This window comes from Triticum dicoccoides, chromosome 2B (genome assembly GCF_002162155.2).
Source record: "Triticum dicoccoides isolate Atlit2015 ecotype Zavitan chromosome 2B, WEW_v2.0, whole genome shotgun sequence".
In the NCBI taxonomy this organism is placed as follows: domain Eukaryota; kingdom Viridiplantae; phylum Streptophyta; class Magnoliopsida; order Poales; family Poaceae; genus Triticum; species Triticum dicoccoides.
The window spans coordinates 83,622,584-83,642,512 of NC_041383.1; the positions used below are offsets into that span (position 1 = coordinate 83,622,584).

Here is a 19,929-nt window from a genome sequence, read left to right on the forward strand (position 1 = left end):
ATGAGATGAATACGTCTGCGAAACCGTCGTCGTCGCTGTAGCCGGAGGGGATCGAAGCTTGGAGGCGGAGGGGAGACCTAGGGAAGGAGAACGGTGACGGCCGCCGTCCATCGCCGTTGCTGGAGGGGCGGAGGTTGGATCCTCCGCACCAGAAGGAGGGGGTCGGGGGCGTCGCTTCTGCCGACGGCGAAGGAGCTCGGAGGCGGTCAGGGGCGCTGGATCTTGGTCGAGGGCGCTGCTGTTCGCTCATCTCGCTCGAGCCGTGGGTTTCCTCCCCGAGCTCTTGGGTCGCGGGTTTCGTCCCCGTGGAAACGACGTGGGTCGGGCAGGGTTAACCCGGGAACGATGCGGTCCAAATGGCTCGGTGAATCTCCCTGTGCCAACTCGGCCCGTGGGTCTTCGACCCTGGGAAGTAGCGGGCCTAAAAGGGGGCCTGTAACCATCGGTCGATCAATTCTATCATTCTGATTCAAAGCATGTTATCACGCACGTAGACAACCAGCGAGAGCGAAAAGAAACAACAGAGAAAGGAGAAGGGAGGGAGCACTCGGCGCCGGTGAGATGCCTAGCCTCGTTTCCTTTTTCCTCTGCCTGATCCGCGAGGATGGTCGTCGATACCGTCGTCGCTACCATGAAGTGGGTGGACTCCGGCGTTTCCGTCGCTGGATGCAAGCCATCCGTCGATTCGGCCGCAGCGCCGCTGGACGTGGCGCCCCTGGCCGCCACCGCGCCGCTGGACGTGGTGCTCCTGGCCGCCACCGCGCCGCTAGACGCGCCCCCCCGCGGTGCTCCCCTCGCCCCTGGACGCGCCCACGATGGTGCTCCCTGCGCCCGTGGCCAGGCGCGCATGGGGTTCGACCCCTGGCTAGTGCCCGTCCCGAGCGCCTCCATGGTGCACAGGGCTGCAGCCGCGCCTACACCGCCCCCTAGATCTCCGCCTCCACCACCTCCTCCGCCGGCCACGTGGCTCGCGCCGTCGACGCCAACGCCCACCGCCGAGGCCGCCGGCCCGCCCGGATTCTTCCCCGTGCCGATGCACGCCGTCGTGGACGAGGAGGAGGTGCTCGCCTTCGTCTCCGCGCCGACCAGTGCCTCTGGTGTCGTCCGCCTTGGAGTAGGCATGGAGGGCGCCGGCGCCGGCACCGGCACGCCTCCACAGGAGACAGCCGCGGGCTCGAGCAGCCGCGCGGAGCGGCGCTTCGGCCGCCTCTTCGGCCGCGCCGTCGCAGCCCTCGACCGCCGCCCCGGCCGTCGCCCAGGCTCATGGGCTCCGACGAACCTCGGCTTCACCGCTACTCCACTGCACCAGGCCTCCACCGTCGTCGTCTCCTCTTCAGATGAAGAGGCCTCGTCGGTGTCGCGTCGCTGACAACTGGAGATGCGAGGGGAGGCGCCGGCACTCGCCCCAATCGCCGGCGACTAGGCTCCCTGCTCCTTGCGAGCGCTGGTGGTGGTGGGGGATCGAGCGTGGTGCGGGTTGGGACGGGTCCTTATCCGTAACTGCCCCACCTCTCGCCTCCTCTTATGCGGTGTGGGTGGCTGCGGGCTGGCCTCGGTCGGCGGTGGCAGGCACAAGCCTATGGGATCCACCTGCTCCCTTCAAGTTTTTTTTGATCTCTGTTTTTAGTAGTCTAGTACTAATTATTGTATATGGTGCAGTTTTAGACTCTGTTTAGTACTGTTTAGTACCTAGTTTGACTGCTACTTACATACTAGTCCAGTTCTAGATTAAATCTGACTAGGACTTGTGTAATTATTAGTGTGTTTATATTATGTAGTGGATTGATAATATAAATAAAGTACCGGATTTCATCTGGGAAGAATGACATGTTCCATGTGTCTACCACATCTCATTTTTATTGAACATATCTTTGCGATTGAGATCTTCTCTCGCATATCCAACTTGCAAATTTTTGAATGTTTCTCCCTCATCTTATTTGGAATCACAAGGTAATGAGTTGTGATCTACTGCTCATTTGCAGACTATCCTCTCTTACTATGAGGTCTACGCTTTGTCATTCTCGACAAACGATTACCTCCAACGTGTATTCCTTATATCTGAATTGTAGCATGCACAAGGTAATGGCGATGTAGCCTATTACTGTGAGATCTAAGTGATCTTCAAAGTGTTATGTTCACACAATTGAGGTTGAGAATTTTTCAAGTTTACACTTGAGTATCAAATTTTTGCATTCTTATTACACAACCATGATGGTTTTTAATTTACCGCCCGTAAATTAATTATCTCTGGTTCTCCCATGTAGGCGAAGATAACTGCCAAAGAGTTTGAGGAGCTTGCCCTCAATGGTCACAATTACCCTACATGGGCTATGGACATCAAGATCAGTCTTGCGTCCCGTGGGATAGCGCGTGCAATAAAACCCCCGGAGACTCCTCTCCCGGATGGGGCCACGCCGCTGACAGAACAGCAGAACTATGCTGCCTTATTCATCATAAGGCACCATATTCATCCAGATCTCAAGTCTGAGTATTTATAGGAGGAATCTCCTGGTACTCTGTTTCTGGCCCTCAAAACAAGGTATGAACAGCAGAAGGCAGTAGTCCTGCCAGAAGCACTCCATGATTGGACTCATCTCCGTCTTCAGGATTTCAAGTCCATCGGTGAGTACAATCATGCAGTTCATAAGATATGTTCCAAACTGCGCTTTTGTGAGAAGGAACCTACTGAGGGGGAGAAGATAGAGAAAACTATGTCTACTATGCTCCCTTCAGATAGGATCCTCCAACAGCAATACCGTGCTCGTAACTACACTGTTTATTCCGAGCTTATTCACATGTTACTTCAGGCTGAAAAGCATGATGAGCTACTCGCTAAGAATGGCTCTCAGCGCCCAGTTGGGGCACAACCTTTACCTGAAGTCCATCTGAATGTTGCAAATAGACAGAAGTTTAATGGTACCCCTCGGGGTAAACAATCCAATTTCAAGCATAAGCGAAAGCGCAATGGGAACAGGAGATCTAGACACCCAGGCAAGGGAAAAGGCACTTCAAAGCCCAGGTTTGATAAATCTAAGCTTTGCAACAAGTGTGGATGCTCCTCGCATTCTACTGAAAAGTGCACAATGCCCAAGCCTCTGGTTATGCTGTACCAGCAATCTCAGGGACGCAAAGCACCTCAAGGGAAAAGGTTTTAAGCCAACTTCAACCTTCATCCGGATAGCGCGAAAGGAGCTGGTGGTTCGCACGATGTTCCTTCTGGACCGAGCAACGCCGTGGTTCCTTATCTGCCTGAGGCTACTGCTGAAATGGAGAACACGTTGATTGAGTACACCGCAAACAACGTGTTTGGCGACTTCGACTAGTCCCTCAATCTCCTAGTGATCTACTTAATTATGTCCATTTGTGATGATTGTAATAAGAATATAAGTTTGTTGTTGTCTTTATATTCTATTGTATCAGCACATTTGATATAATAAAGATTGTATTCTATGTATTAACATGATGTTTTCTTATTGAAAATTCTTCTGTTTTATATAGTTTTCTATGGGGACAATCCAATGGAAGAGGAATTATGCCTTGTGGACAGTGGTACCACAAACTCCATACCGAGGGAGATAAAAAATTTCCAAACTCTAAAAAAGATGAATGGAGATATTCTAACTATCGCTGGACGCGACAGTGATTGTTGGTACTGGACGTGCCATATTCACCCTCCCAAACGGTACACAAGTGACGATTGAGGATGCTTTATTGTATCCCGACTCATCACGTACCCTGATCAGTTATCGAGATATCCGTAAGAATGGTTTTCACATTGAAACCCATGAAGACAACAAAGAGGAGTATCTACTCTTTACTAAAGATGACGGATATGGCAAAAAGGTACATGAGAAAATTCCTTCTCTATCGTCTGGTTTGTACTATACGTACATCAAACCCGTGGAACATGTTGCATACAAAGTAATTTTTCAGAATGTTAACGCATTCCAAACCTGGCATGATCGCCTAGGCCATCCTGGAATAGGGATGATGAGAAAAATTACTCGCAATTCCATTGGTCATAATTTGCTTGAGTCTAAATTTTCTCAATCTTCTGATTTTGTGTGCACATCTTGTGCCACGGGAAAGCTAATTTTGAGGCCCTTGCACCTCAAAATACAAGCTGAACCACTTCAGTTCCTTGAACGTATTCAAGGAGATATTTGTGGTCCCATCCAGCCATTATCTGGACCTTTCCGGTATTTCATGGTTTTGATTGACGCATCTACACGATGGTCACATGTGTGTCTTCTATCCACACGAAACCATGCATTTGTCGAGATAATGAGGCAAGTCATTAAGTTGCAAGCCCATTATCCTAAAAGTCGAATTAAATCAATTCGGATGGACAATGCTGCAGAATTCTCCTCACGTGCTTTCAATGATTATTGCATGGCTTTGGGGATTGAAGTTCAGCACTCTGTTCCATATGTCCATACACAAAATGGTTTGGCTGAAGCATTGATTAAGAGGATCAAACTCATTGCAAGACCTTTGTTGACGAATTGCAACTTGCCAACCTCTTGTTGGGGTCACGCTGTTTTACACGCTGCTAACTTGATACAATTGAGGCCAACTGCATATCACAGTTCTTCCCCTCTGGAATTGGTACGTGGAAATCCTCCAAGCATTTCCCATCTGCGTAAGTTTGGATGTGCTGCATACATCCCGATCTCACCACCACAGCGGACATCTATGGGCCCACACAGGAAGTTGGGGATCTATGTGGGGTACAAATCGTCGTCGATTATCAAGTACCTGGAACCCCTGACTGGGGATCTGTTCACAGCCCGTCACGCTGATTGCATATTTGATGAGGAACATTTTCCGGCATTAGGGGGAGATTTCAAGTACCAGAAAGAATGCCCAGAAATTGATTGGAATGCTCATGCCATTTGATCCTCTGATCCACATACCCAAGAGACCGAACTTCAAGTTCAGAAGATCATTAATTTGCAACATCTTGCAAATAACCTGCCAGATTCATTTACTGATTTGAAAGGTGTTACAAAATCCTTAAACCCGGCCATAAACGCGCCAGAAAGAGTGGAGGTACCAATAAAAAACACTCAACTCCCTATTCCTAAAAAGAGGGGGAGTAGTACGGCCTCTGACCCGGAGCATGCTTCTAGCAAGCAGCAAAGGAAATCGAGGAGAAAAACCTCGGAGTCAGTAAATGCAGGTCAACTCAACGTTGACAAACACCTGATGGGTAGTATACACCCAGTGGAAGGGCAACCTCCACAATCCAGTTCCAGTCTGCACAAACTGACTGGGACATCGGAACACCCAGACTCGATTGTATTGGGAAATCACGAAGAGTCACTAGGGGTGCAGGAAATTTCCATCAACTATGTTGATTCTTGAGAATCATTTGACCGTAAGACTACGACTGTCGACATATATTTTGCTGAAAAAATTGCAGATACCCTTCTCACTGATCATGATCCAAGGTCTATCGTTGAGTGCCAAAAGCGGTCCGACTGGCCTAAATGGAAGGATGCAATCCAAGCAGAAATTGCCTCGCTTAACAAAAGAAAGGTATTCACTGAAGCAATACCTACACCTCCCAGTGTTTTCCCTGTGGGATTCAAATGGGTTTTTCTCCGGAAACGGAATGAGAACAATGAGGTGGTGAGATATAAAGCAAGGCTCGTAGCACAAGGTTTCACGCAGAAACCCGGCATTGATTTCACTAAAACATATTCTCCAGTAATGAGTGCAACCACTTTCCGATATCTTATATCTTTGGCAGTGCAAAATCGTCTATCTATGCAGTTGATGGACGTCGTGACCACATATCTTTACGGGTCACTAGATTTGGACATATATATGAAGGTTCCTGATGGAATCTCTGTCCCGAATAAAAATGCAAAACGCAACATGTATTGTGTAAAGCTGAATAAGTCATTATATGGCTTAAGACAGTCGGGACGGATGTGGTACAACCGACTGAGTGAGTTCCTTCTTCAAAAAGGTTACTCCAATAGTGCTGATTGCCCATGTGTTTTCATCAAGAAGTCTTCTACAGGATTTTGCATCATCTCTGTGTATGTTGATGATCTCAACATCATCGGTAGCACACCAGACATTGATGAAGCACGCAATCACCTAAAGATGGAATTTGAGATGAAGGATTTGGGTAAAACCAAATTTTGCGTAGGTATTCAACTTGAGCATCTTCCCTCAGGAATCATGGTACACCAATCTACCTATATCCAGAAAATATTGGAGAAATTCAATATGGACAAATCCTATCCATCTAAAACTCCCATGATGGTTCGATCTCTAGACGTAGAGAAAGATCCGTTCAGACCAAGGGATGATGGAGAAGAGGTGTTGGGACCTGAAGTTCCATACCTTAGTGCCGTTGGAGCGCTTATGTATCTTGCAAATTGCACAAGACCTGATATTGCATTTGCAGTGAATCTACTTGCTAGACATAGCGCAGCTCCCACCAAATGTCATTGGTCTGGAGTGAAGAATGTCTTTCGATATCTCCAAGGCACAAAGGATCTTGGTTTATTTTTCCAGTTCCAGAAAAAAAGGACTCTGATATGATTGGATATGCAGATACCGGCTATTTGTCTGATCCCCATAATGCCAGATCTCAGACCAGCTTCGTGTTCCTACATGGTGGCACTGCTATATCATGGAAGTCTTCAAAACAGACTCTGGTGGCAACATCTACCAATCATTCTAAAATAATTTCATTATTTGAAGCAGCATGCGAATGTGTATGGCTTCGTAGAATGATAAACCACATACAACAGTCATGTGGAATGGGTTCGATAAAATCACCTACCATTATCTATGAAGATAATGCGGCCTGTGTTGCGCAGATGCAAACAAGATACATCAAGAGTAATATCACCAAGCATATTTCTCCTAAATGGTTTCCCCCCCATAATCTTCAGAAAAGCGGGGAAATAAGCATTCTGCAAGTCAAATCATGCGACAACCTTGCTGATTTATTTACCAAGTCTCTACCAAATTCAACATTCCAGAAATGTGTTCATGGAATTGGTATGCGAAGACTTAGGGACTTGCAGGTGTCAGGGGGAATCTCTTCTTGAGATATCCTCATTTTAATGACATCACATTATGCTATCTTTCTTTGTGAGTATATGTTTCAGGATCTCATCAAAGATTTTATGAAGAACTTTTGAAGGAGAATCTTTTGAGATGATAGAGCTTCCCGAACAATCATGAAGATGATCTACATGTCAAGCGTAGATTAGGGGGAGTGTTAAAAATAATTCTGTAATTAGGGGAAAATCTCCCCTTGCCCAAACCGTTGTTGCGGTTTGTCCCGCAACCGACGCCTCCCTTCGATCTCCTGGAACCGACGCCTCCTCGAGGGATCGTCGTGTCTCTTCGGGACATATAAAAGGGGGCCTGTAACCATCGATCAATCAATTCGATCGTTCTGATTCAAAACAATGGCATCATGAGCGACAACACCTGGACCTCGCTGTTGCTGGCACTGGCGGGGGAATCTCAGCTCCTCAGCCACCTTGCATTGCATTGCATGCTATGCTCTTCTACTAACGCAAGTGAGGAGATCTCTCTCAGGCCCAGTTCTTTTGGGCGATTCTCCCAGAATCTTGAGAATCGACCCTCCAACCAGCTTCTCCCAGAATCTTGTATCCATATTTTTTTTACAATCCTACCCAGTTAGGATGTGAAAAGTTAGGATTGTAAAAAAATATGGGTTCAAGATTCTGGGAGAAGCTGGGTGGAGGGTCGATTCTCAAGATTCTGGGAGAATCGCCCAAAAGAACTGGGGCGAATAGCTCCCATGCGACGCCGTTGGTGTGAACTGTCTCTCATGCGACGTAGTTGGTTGTAATGGCTCGCATGCGACATCTGTGTTGGAAAAAATAGCTCCCATGCGACACTGCTGCCTAATCCAAAGACACATGTTTAAAACTCGAATCAGGTGAGCGGGACCCACAGCATGGGACCCACTAACTTATCCACTCAGCATTGGTCAGGTGAGCGGGACCCACAGCATGGGACCCACTAACTTATCCAGGTCAGCATTGGTACAAGAGGACACCGAGCCGTGCCCCGAGCTGTTTAGCACCCGAGCCCATCCTCCCCCCTCCCCGATGAGCGCCCTTCCCGACCGTTGTTGTTCTTCTTCTCCGGCGACGACGGGCAGCAACGCCGTTCCGGGCCGCGACCTGGCAATGTCGAGCTCCGCTTCAGCCTCCCGCCGCTCATGGCCGCGCTATGGCGCAGTGCCCATGACAAGGTGCCCTGCATGCCCACGTATCGCACCCCTGAAGCGGCTAGTCACAACGACCGACAAGAATGGCAACCTTGGGCGGGAATTCGTGAAATGCAAGAGCAAACCAGAGAAGGGAAAGGTGAGATTTTACTTCTCAATATGCCAATTTTGGTTTTTGTCTCCCAATTTCAAATTTGCCCATTTTTCCCCATCGGATTTGGGATTTAGGGTTCATCTTTCCTATTTCAGAAATTTAAGCAATGCACCCATTTTGAGTGGCTAGATGAGTACATAGAGCGGATTCAACTGGAGGGTGCATCAGGGGAGCTCAATTTACCGTTGGAGGCAGAGAAGTTGGGCAAGTTTGGATCGGGCGCATCTGGATCTGGCAATTCCATTGGGGGCGCCCGCCCTTCCATGGGTGCTACTATGGGGGATGCAGGAGTGACGGCAGAGCTGAAGAAGCTGCACAAGCAGATGAAGAAACTCATCGAATTGCAGAAGCAGGGCAATTTGAGGGCCGGACTTTTTTATGTTTGTGTAATTGCTCTCGCATTTGTTTATGTGATGATAATTAGTCGTAAGTGAATAGATTGGGCATCATTTTTAATCGTAATGATATGTACATTTGAATAAAAGTGTTGCGCTGTACGAATTCGGCATGTCTTCTCCACTCTGTTTCGTTTTTTCAGTTCTTCAGTTCGTCATTAGTTTCAGTTTCAGTTTCAGTGGTAGAGGGAGAAAAGGAAAAAAATTCATCCACAGTTGCCCGAAAAGGCCAGGCCCATATAGAAGTTAGGCAGGGCCGGATAGAACATATCCAGGCCCATTGATAAAAGAAGTGTAGCTAGTGCAAAAAAAAGTGCAAACGGTCATTGACATCGATATACCTTTTAGGCTTTAGGTTATTTCACAAATGTTAAGTTTCCTGCCTTCATTTTTTTAGATAACTCATCTGATAATTATTTGAGCTATTTTTATGCATAAGCTATCGTGTCCGATTGTAGGGTCCCGTGTTGTTTCAGCTAAAACAAAAGGTTGGTTCTAGTTAGCAGTCTAACTTGCAGTCTTTGTGAACCAAAAAAGTTGCAATTGTTTGGTTCTAGTTTATTTCAACCAAAGCACCATTTTTTTTGATTTGTGCTATGGTGTTTTCAAAGTTTTTACTCGCGTGTTTCAACCGAAAAAGGTTGTGCCACTTTCAAAAAAAGAAGACATCTAGTGTGCCCCTAGTAGCATCTCCTTACAACATATTTTAGTGCATAAAACATAAAAACTTTGACATAAAGCATAAAACATAAAAGGAAGATAATTAACTAGACACGTGCTAACAACAACTTATATGATTGGATCATGTTTTAGTGCATTTTTTAGTTCACATGGCCACATAAATAAAATGCAATGGAGAAACTTTGAAAACACCATAGCACAAATCAAAAAAAAGATAGCACTAGCCTGAAAAAACATTAATAGATAGCACGATAGAGGGGCATCGGGTACCCTAGTAGCATAGATAGATAGAACATATAGAGGGGCATCCCCTTACAACATATAGTTCATAAAACATAAAACTAGATAGATAGAAGACACGGGCACACACGCCCGAACCAACACAAACACAAGCTAGATAGATAGAAAGACTCGCACTCGAACAACTCCTTGGCCCCTCCTCCTTAGCCGGCGCCCCTCACTCGTCGTTCTCCGGCATCTGGTAGGGGAGGGTGTGCATGCCGTTGGGGTGAGGGAAGATGTGGTGGAAGTTGGTGAAGATGTTGTAGGTCGTGAACGCGATAAACTCGCATCCACACCAGAACACCTGGCCGAGGAGGTGGTGAGCGTCGTAGGGGTTGGTGAAGGTGACATGGAGGCCGATGACGAGGCCGTTGGCGTTGCCATCGTACTGCTCGTGGAGGTGGAACATGGGCGGAGTGCCCGGAGGGAGGTGGTGGTAGCCGGCTTGGAGGAAGAAGCGAGCCAACTCTCTAGGGCCCCTCCACCTTGAGATGGCCCACACCCTCAGGCTATTCTCGACGATGACTCCGGCCGGGTACTCCCTCTCCGGCATCGTGCGAGGGCGACGATAGGTAGGGCCGTTGAACTACATGGTGGCTCGAGTGGTGGATTTGGCTCGAAAAGAAGAAGCGGAGGAGGCTTGAGAGATGGGGGAGATGAGTATGAGAGGGATGAGGAAATGGTGCCCTTTTATAGCCGCGTTGTAGCCGTGGTCAATGTGTACACGGTGCCTTCTCGATCGTTTTCTCTTCTCCGTTCGTACTGGCATAGAGTAATTGCGGGCATTAATTCAAAAACGGCGGGCAGAGCATCCAAAGAGGCACCGGCGGCACAGGCAAGATGCATCGTTTCGTGCACTTGCATCGGCGGTGACGCTGCGTGGGAAACAGGCCCGTTCATCCGCGCGTGACACTGAAAAAGGAGCTGCACCACCGACGCGTCCGTCCCGTGTCTCAGGTTCAAACATGCATTTGTTGAAATAGCTAGGATGCGACGTACCTATACGTTGCGCCCCTGCCGTGCTTTACTGTGTCGATGCGTGCATGCAAGCCCGCGCCCCTGCCGTGCTTTACTGCGTCGATGTGTGCATGGGACAGAATAGCTAGGCTGCGACGTTGCATGGCATGCATGGGACAGGGACGGCCCACATGTCATTGACCCTCTCGCATGCAGCCCATCACCCCCTCTCGACGGCCGTGCGCACGCACGCCAGGCTCTGCCGGGCCCGATCCGCTCGGCCCAACGGTCACTGAGATGCTCCCCCGCTCAACGTTATCTGTTCGTCAGAGAGAAAAAACGGTGGCCAATCAGATTGGAGAATCAGGGCTCCCACGGATCGCCCCCCCGGAATCCTTCTAGAAGGCCTATCCGACGGCCGCAGTTTGGCGTTAGGGTTAGATCGACGGCGGACGTTTGGCGCTAGGGTTACATGGGTTTTGGAGGCAGTCAACGGGGTTTTGAAAGGTTTGACCGAACATTCAAATGTGTATAACTAATTCAAAAAAAATCTAAAAAATGAAAAACCTACGCATGTAGTCTTTTTATGTTACATAGTTACGATATAAAATGATAAACTTGATCTAATGATCTTTGCATGAAAAAACCTTCACAAATTGGACTATCTCGACTGAGGTTGCATAGAGTTCAAAGGAGTGAGAAGAGGGTTTGAGGTTTTGAAAATGCAAAAAAAATCAAAAACCTCACCTTAGCTTCATTTTGGAGTGACTAAGGAGGATCTGAAGTTATTTTTTCATTTAAAAATTTTTAAACTTGTTTTATTGCTGACTTTGTATTAAAGGGTGTTTTTTCAAAAATAAATTAAATAATATGAATACTTATTCAAAAAAAGGTGAGACTTCGTATTGATCCTATATAGGTATAATATAAGCTAAGAAAATCTTTTTGGGTGATTTTGAGAAGGTCGAAAAAAACTTGCTTAGAAATGGGGCCGTTTTCCCTTACTTTGGAGCCTGTTTGGACAACATTTTCAGTGACTGTGAGTTGGACTTCACAAAAAGGGTTGGATTTATGAACTAAAGTGCATAGTAGTACATAAAACAATGCAACATCACAGATCAAACAAATGAGCCCCAAATATATTTGAGATAGGTTCAAATTTGAATCTCAGTTCAAATTTGAATTTTATTTCAAGTCAAATCAACATCATAGCACATAAGTTTTCACATGAAAGAACATAAGTTTTCACATCAAATGACAACAAACTTAAGTTTTCACATCAAATTTGAATGTTTCGACTCTATTTCTTTTGCTTCTTTCTACCACCCGATTTCTTCTCCTTTTTTCCATCGTTTGGTTCCACGGCGCATAGTTTGTTGATGCTGATGCTCTTGCTTTTTGTCCCCTTGGTTTTCTTGCCAACTACACTAGGCCCCCTCCACTTTTGCACCTGACCATGTCCCACTTCTTCAGTTTGCACTTCTGCAGATTGAGTAGATGGCACACATTGTTCAACTACTTCAGTTTGCAACTCAACACTTGGCAGCACAACCTCCAAACATGGCAACACAGCTGTCAAAGCAGATTCGCATGGCAGCACAACAGTTGCTTCATCTACAACAGTTTCAGATTGCCCTAGCGCCGGCAAAACAGATTCATTATGCATCACATCGTCCAAAACAGAAACACTTAGCTCATGTTCAGCAGTAACAATTTCAGTTTGCTCCATATCTTTGTCACCAAACATTATCTGCTTAGTGCTCTTCCTTCTAAAGCCATTGAGTCTTGCTTTTTTCACTGGCCAGCATTGTTCAACAACAAAAGGTGGGGCTTTTTCTGCACGCTTCCTCCTAAAAAATAAAGCATTTGACTTGGTTAGATACTAGAACAAGTAGCAAAATCAAAAACTTGCAAAAACAGTAACATAAACATACTTTGGCCTCTGAGGAGTGTAGATGCATTTGGATGAACCAATTCTGTGCCCAAGTACCTCACACAACTTGCACCCATTTTTGTTACCTTTTTGAGCCCTTTTGGGCTTATCATTATTTTCCTTTTCCTTTTTCCCCTTCTTACTACAACCACCTTTCTCAAACCAAGCTTTGAATCTGCTCTGTTTTGGCCTCCCAGGCTTTCTTCTAGTGACAGGGGGACACAAGGTAAATTCTATTTCCACCTCAGGCCATTGAGATTGGTCAGTCAGTGCAGGAATTGGACTTGCATATGCAGCTTTGAATTTTTGTACTAAATAATACTCATGCAAATATGGGTGCATATTTAACCTGAGTTTAGATGCCAAAAAAGTATGGAATGCTCACATGGTTTTCCAGTGTGTTGCCACTCTTGGCAAGTGCACTCATGCAACTCAGTATTTACCACATGCCTCTTGCCACTCTTTGTATCTCTAACTTCAGCACCCCACAAGGAAGATTTCTCAACAGATAGATGTGAAAGATTTCTACTCCTGTTGACCACCTATTGTACCACTGCTGGAAGCTTGTCCCCTTTTAAAATATTAGCAATTTTTCCTCTCAACTCCCACAAACGCATGATCATGATCCTTATTTGGTCCACCATGTCATGCACAGGCAAGTCTTTCAAATCCTTCACTTTGTTGTTAAAACTTTCTGCCAAGTTGTTATTGATATGATCACATTTTATGACAGTATTAAAACCTGATCTATACCACAACAGAGAATGGTGGGTGTTCAACCATGAATCAAATTCATTATCACTACATGATGCCATTATCTTACCAAGGTGATAGGAATGTGTCTGTCTGGTCTATGATCTTGCTGCTGGCCACATGCGCCCAAATTCATCTCCTCTGAATTTTTTTATCAGATTCATCCACATATGTCCAAAGCACTCCCTCTGCTCAGCATGGGGGAAACATTTTTTACTGCATTTTCCAACCCTTTACATGCATCTGTGTGGATGGCCAAAGGAGAAACTGGCCCTATGCATCTTTTCAGTTGCATCATGAACCATATCCATGATGCCTCTGTCTCTGATTGAAACATTCCTATTGCAATTGGGAACATCCAGTTGTGTCCATCTAGAGCATTGCATGTAGCCAACTGACCGTTCCACTTTCCAGTCAAAAAAAGATGAGTCTATGCTCAAATATGGACGACAACCTGCTTTGAATCCATCTATGCAAGGCTTCAAACACATAAAAAACTTGCTGAATAAAACCCTGCCATCCTCTGTTACCTCTGTATCTATCTCCACCACACTCCCAGGTGACCTCTTCTCCACCTCTGCTTTAAAACTATACAACATCCTAAATATATTTGCCCAGTCACCATACAATGATTTCATGGCCCTTTGTTTTGCTTTCCACACTGTGGTATATTGCAGCTGGATGGGGTACAGCTTCTCCAAGTCAACTTTAAGCCTCTTTGCAGTAGTGTTTGGAGTCTTGGCTAAAATAGGAGTAATCTTCTCTGTAACCCAAAGCTGTGATGTCATCTTTGAAACTCTATGTGAAGTGGTCATACATGTATGCTGGTGTGGTATTTGATTTACCCTTACTATACTTCCATCAGGTTGTAGTCTGGCAGACAAGTACCATTTGCAAGGATTGCCACCATCATCATAACCTTTGCACCGAGCATACAATTTCTTTCGATCAGTCCACATAGTCTTGGCATCAAACTCTTTTTTCACTGCATAGGTCCTGAAAGACATCCTAAACTCCTTCATGCTTGGCCACAACTTTCCCACCTCAATAACTGGGTTCTCTTTGTCATACAAACAAACCAGCTCATTATCATCTGCATCATCCACATCATCTGCAGCCTCTCTCATCAGCTCTTCTTCATCCTCATTTGCATTTCTAGGGCCTGTGTTACCATCAGCAGGCAAAGAACTGTCATTCTTCTCCTTATCTTTGTCATCAACTTGAATGCCAAACATTTTGGCCATATCAATGTCAGATATTGGTGTAATGACCAAATCTGTTTTTTCATTCAACTCTACTACATTCCAGTCAACAACAATCTTCCTGGCACCATGGGTTCCCTCCTCTCCATCTGCATCAATCCCTGTATCTTCAACTACTACAGTCGGTTTAGTCAACAATGCCAACATCTTCTTTTGTGAAACCCACTCATCATCTTCCACCTGTGCAGCCATCTTTGATGGCACATAACCAACTCTGGAATGAGTTTGCAGATCAATTAGCTCTGCATAAAATGTTACTTGTTTGCTTGCCCACCCTTCTTGCTGATCAATTTCAGCAACCATGGATTCTCCATCTTCAATTCTCACATATTCACCATTATAGTTATCGAAACGTTGCAGAGATACCTCTTGTTCTGGACCCCAAATAATACTCTCCCCAATTCTCTCCACCAAATTGCCCACGGCCTTCTCCTTCATGCTCTCCAATTCCTGGGTATCAACATCTGCAAATTCGACATCCAACCTCACGGTGGTATCTCTATCAATGTCTTGGACACTGCCATCACTGAGCTTCGCTTTACAAGGAAAAAATTCCACTATAATTGTGAATGTGGTGGCAGAACCTGAACCTCCCCTATTTTGTCAGCGCGTTTTGTCAATGGCAAGCACTACCAAATCGAGTTCGATAGCAGCTAAAAGAGAAAAACCCGAAAAGAGGGTGGCATTACCGATTTGAAGCACTGTCTCCTCGCTCCATCTCATCCAGCCCCATCTCCTATCCAATCGAGATTCTAAAATGCCAAGAAACGGGGGCAGCCCGGCAGCATGAGGCCACAGATTTATCCAAAATTCAATGGAATGAGACTAGTGCTTAGAAAATACTCACTCGCAACAGCCGCTGCCGAGAAAGGCGCTCCACCACCGGGCCGCGCAGAAGGGGTGAAACAGCCCCCGGATCCAATCGAGATTCTAAATCACCAAGAAACAGGGGCAGCATGAGAACACAGATCCCCCAAAATTCCGGGGAGTGGGACTAGGGTTTCGGGCTCACCTCGCAATAGCTCTGCCGCTGCCGAGAAATGCGCTCCACCACCGCGGAGAAGAAACCGCTGCCGGAGAAGATGCTTACGGCGGCGCCGCTCGCCCAGTACAGCACGGGCGAGTCGAGCACGGTCACACAGTCACCGGTCGAGTCGTGGACGGTTGACTCTTGACTACGTGGCCCTAGGTGGACCCACCAGTCAGAGCACATAACCCCCAGTGTCCTAACCAAATCTCAGCCTAACTAACGCGTAAATGGGTTGTCTTGCTTGAGCTATTTATGCGTTGGGAGGCGTCGCATGAGAGCCATTACAACCAACTACGTCTCATGAGAGACAGTTCACACCAACAACATCGCATGGGAGCTATTCGCCCAAAGAACTGGGCCTCAATCTCCGATCGATCGAATGTAACCTGATGAACGTGGTATGTGTGTATGTGCAGGCCGGACGCGTGGGGCGGGGGGCCGGGCGCGATCAAGTGCGTGATGGAGACGCAGCCGATCCCGATCCTCAACCACACGGGGGCCGCTCTACATCGGCACCGACTGGCGGCTGCACGGGGCCGCGGAGGCGGTGCTGCGGTCCATGCGCCGTGTGCCCGTGCACCTCGTCGACATCACCGCGCTCTCCGAGTTCCGCAAGGACGCGCACACCTCCGTGCACACGCTCAGGCAGGGGAAGCTGCTGACCCCCGAGCAGCAGGCCGACCCGCGCACCTAGGCCGACTGCATCCACTGGTGCCTCCCGGGCCTCCCCGACACATGGAACCACTTCCTTACACCCAGATCGTCGGCCCTCCGCCGGCGCAGGCGCAGCCGCTACAGTCGTCGGCGGCGGCGTCGTAGCACGTAGCCTAATTAGTAAGGAAGGGGGTTGGCACGGTGATGACAGGGGAAAAAGGAATATGGACCACTGCTCTGATTAACTAGTGGTTGGGTCATTATTCCTGTTCTTGTTTTTCATCTGTGGGTCAACGATTATTCCTGTGGAAAAGGTAGTTGTATATCAAGAAACGAGAGGAAGCAAGAGCACAGGTGACGTGAGCTCGGCTTCTCCGGTGAGTCCCCATCATCATGAATACATGCAATCATCATCATTTCCTAACCAGTGTCACGGCTCGCCGCAACATCATCGTACTTCCGTTGGGTTTGGTTTGAGCTACTACTACTACTACCAACCTGGGTATGATGCTGCTGCTGGCGGCAATGCGGCCCGTCACCACGTATAATGAGCAGCGGCCACCACTGGCACTGGCATTTGTGAGTTCTCGGAACGGGAGCGGCCAGCTCGCATCACCCCGGAGATCCTCGTAAATTCGTAATTGCAAGATGACTAGATTAGTGTTGAAAGCCACATCAACATAACGCAGACAAGTAACAAATATATAAAGTGCTTCCACTGACCTGTTCTAAGAAAACGTGCAGCCGAGGATGTGAAGCAGGATCAACAGTTACTTCAAAAAGTGGAAGAAAAATGTTGTCAAGGAGGTTCTGGAATGAATTAATCGTGCCCATCTCCCTGTATACATTATAAATCCGAGGAATCTGCAGAGAAAATTAAACAACACATCAGTGCAACTACTCCGGTAAAAAAAAGGATAAATGCAACAAGTGATTTATATTCCAGTCCGGTTTAGACAAAGGATATACATTGATTAAGAATATGTTAGAGAGAATATAGAAATTAAAAGGCCAGAAATACCGAAGAGGACAACAGAGAGCATTACCTGGATTAACCAAACAACATTCTCGCTGTACAATTCGTTATTCACTATCCAACTTGCCATCTGATCCCACTCACTTTTCTTTCTCCCATAAATAGATATTCGATACTCAGCCATCTGATAAAGATAATTAGAGTATGAGCATTAGCCAGAGCCATATAGCGAAAAAAAAAGGCTAGATCAATGTGGAAACACTGCTTCTACATGTGTAGCCAATATTTCCGCATTAAAAATAAAAAAATATGAAAAGAACTAGTCCTAACACTCGATAAATCAATAAAGAAACAAGAAAGCACCTGATATTTGCTTGCTTCAAGGTCAGCAAAGACTTCTTTGGTTAATTCAGCGAGGAAGCGACCTAGCGACAAGACAGGATAATAGTTTAACAAAATTGTCCGTGTACTGTCTATGTTGGCGGTGATTCTAATGCAGGATACAAGTTTAACAGTAGTATAGCAGCTGAAATAAGAGAGATGAAAAAAGAGAGTATAGCGGGGGCGGGCCAAGGTGACAGGCGGCAGGGAAGTCGAGCCGGAGAGGGGCGGCAGCATGCTGCCGGCGGGAAGGAGGAGCAACTGCTACCGCTGATCGACGCTGACTTGGCAGGCGGCCCGTTGTCAGGCCGGGACCCGTTCGTGGGTTCCGTTGAGCCACTTGCATCGCCCGGTCAGCAAGACGGGAGCACGCCGGTCATGAACGAGCTGCAAAAGGGGAAGGCCGCAGAGGGGCGATCCGGCGTCAGGGAGGGTGTGCTTGCCCTATCCCATGAAAGCGTGCCCGCCCAGGCGCCAGCTGATCCAGAGAAGCACCGTCACGAGCTGGTTCAGGAGGCTACATGTAAGTGTGACCACGGCCAAGAAGAGGCTGGAGCGACTAGGGCAGCCGGGTCTGGGAGCGATGTGCATGGCCTTTTTCATGATACTCTGGTCATTGGTGCATGTGGCTATTCAGAGGTGGGGCTAGAGGGGCAGGGGTCAGATAGTGTTGTGGCTCCGACTCGGTCAAGGGAGGATAGCGGGTCAAACGAAGGAAGGGACTCCACGGAAGGGGTTTTCGGGCCACACTCTCCTAGGGAGGGCCCAAACATGGGGCCACATGTGCTGGGCCTAGAGTTGATGGGCTCGGAGGGGTCGGAAAAGGCTGAGGCCGGTGGAGGGGCGGAGCCAATCGACCCCCTTGGCCAATTCCTCATCGACTGCACATCTCCGCTGCGAGCCGCACTCCTCCCCAACCCTGTAGATGGCGGCAAGCAGGATGGGGGCGCTGATGGGAAGCTCACAAGGCGGAGCAGCGGCAGGCTCGCAGCCAAACCAACAGCGAAGTGGTCCACCATGGATAAGGTGCAGCTAGTCCTCATGAAGAAAGGGGATGTCTGGGCGGGGGATTCGCCGGTGGTGGATGCAACGGCGGCGGACCTGCAAAAGTACAGGGATCTGTACAAGCAGCCGCTGCCCGACAAGTTCGTCGCCGCGGTCACTGAGCTGGTGAACTCAACGGGCGGCCACGGCAAGAAGACCGGACACGTTGAACTGGAGCAGGCGCTAGTGGCAGCCGCCTGAACTGTCACTTAATATTCAGTTAGGTGTGCGTGTTTCAGTCAGTTTCCAATGTTAGTCTGCCTTCTGTTTCTTAATGTTGTATGCTGGTTAGTGGAGTTTGGCGTGTGTCGGAAGATGTGTGTGGTTTCCTGCTGTGATCCCCTCTGCGGGATCGGGAGGAGGATATGGTTGGATATCGGAGAGTCGATGTACTGTCAGAGTGATTGGTTTGTTTTATGGATTTCACTATTCTGAATTGGAATGTCCGGGGTCTGAATAGTCCAGCTAAGAGGAGAGCTGTGCAAATTTTTGTGGCTGAATTAAAGTGCAATGTGGTTTGTTTACAAGAGACAATGATCAGTGACATGTCTAGGAACCTGGTGCTGGAATCTTTGGGGTCAAGATTTGCTGACAATTTTATCAGTTTGCCTGCTATTGGGTCTCGAGGAGGGATCCTCATTGCTTGCACCGATGATTTTGAGGTGTCTGATATTCCCTTGGCAGCGGGAGCTCATTCGATTTCAGGTACTATCAGGGACAAATCTGATGGCAATTGTTGGTCAATCACAGGGGTCTACGGCCCACAGTTAGAGGGCGATAAGATGGAGTTCATGTTTGAATTGAGAAGGATCCAGCAGCACATGTTGTCGAGATGGATGGTGTTGGGGGATTTCAACATGATCAGTAGGGCTGTTGACAAGAGCAACAATAACTGCAATCTGAGGATGATGGGCAGATTTAGGGCACTCATTGAGGATTTGGAATTAATCGATTTTCCCTTGCTAGGGAGAAGATTTACTTGGTCAAACGAGCGTCAAAGCGTCACCCTGACCAGAATTGACAGGGTTTTAGTCTCCGGCGAGTGGGAGGCTGCTTTCCCACAATTTCAACTAACTCCCGCATCGACCAACATATCTGATCATTGCCCGTTGATTTTGAAAAAAATGCAGCCCTCTCATTATAAGGCTTTCCGGTTCGAGAATCATTGGTTAAAATCCCAGGAGTTTGATG

At 47.4% G+C, this 19,929-nt stretch overlaps 2 pseudogenes; one reads left to right on the forward strand and one right to left on the reverse strand.

Annotated features, from left to right (window-relative positions):
• Positions 1 to 16,502, forward strand: part of LOC119360529 — a 43,537-nt pseudogene extending 27,035 nt beyond the window's left edge.
• A 132-nt stretch (positions 16,503 to 16,634) lies between these two features.
• The window catches only part of LOC119360530, a 52,371-nt pseudogene continuing 49,076 nt past the window's right edge, over positions 16,635 to 19,929 (reverse strand).